The sequence below is a fragment of the Egretta garzetta genome, unplaced genomic scaffold, assembly GCF_000687185.1.
Source record: "Egretta garzetta isolate BGI_Z169 unplaced genomic scaffold, ASM68718v1 scaffold202, whole genome shotgun sequence".
In the NCBI taxonomy this organism is placed as follows: Eukaryota; Metazoa; Chordata; class Aves; order Pelecaniformes; family Ardeidae; genus Egretta; species Egretta garzetta.
In genome coordinates this window covers 1359400-1360254 of record NW_009258891.1, presented here as the reverse complement: position 1 = coordinate 1360254, position 855 = coordinate 1359400, and positions in this window count along the sequence as shown.

The window sequence follows — 855 nt, the reverse complement described above, 5'->3', positions numbered from 1 at the left end:
TGCAGGCAGGGGGCTGCTCGAAGGGACCTGGGGGGGAGCAGCCAGGCAGCAAGATGGGACGATGCCTGCCCTGGCCCGGAGCTGCCAGGCAGGCCGCCCGCCCGGGGCGTGGAGGATGGGCAGGCCTTGTGTTTACTCCTCCAAAAGAGAGACCTTCCTCCCGAAAACAAAACCTTTTGTGTGCAAATGCAGCCGTCTTGCAGGTTTGTTTTTGTACAGGAAACTTTGAACCAGCGGGCCAGGGCTGGTTTCATTTTGAGGTGAGTTTTTCAGTTCACGATGGTGTTTGGAAACTGAGATGCTTTCCAAATTTGGAGGCTGTGTTTTCACATAGCTGCTGAGCATGGCAGCAGCGGCCAGGGGTTCCTCCCCTCCCCGGTTTGGACTGAGCCAGCATCACCTTCCCTCGCCCTTTTCTCTGCAGGGGGCTTTGCCCAGCGGGGGGGGATGCGTGGGTGGGAGCCGCCGGCAGGGGCGGGGGCCCCCGGGAGTTTCTCTGCAGGGGGCTTTGCCCGGGGGGGGGGGATGCGGGGGTGGGAGCCGCCGGCAGGGACGGGTGCCCCTGGTAGGAAGGCTGAGCCCCCTGAGCGGCAGCTGAAACACGGGGGGCCCCTGTGGGACTGGAAAGGCTCAGGTGCAGGAGTCCTCCTCCACGTGCTGCACAGCGGATGCGGCAACCTCGTGGGGCTAAGCCGGGCTAATCCTGCCAGCCGCTTGCGGGGACCCCAGAAACCTGAGCTCCAGGCCTTGTTTTTAGCGGGGGGTGCAGGAGACAGGAGTCCTCACGCTCACTGCCATGGCTATCGCACCTCCTCCTGCCGCATCCAGCAAGATGGGAGACAGGGCGGCTTGGGA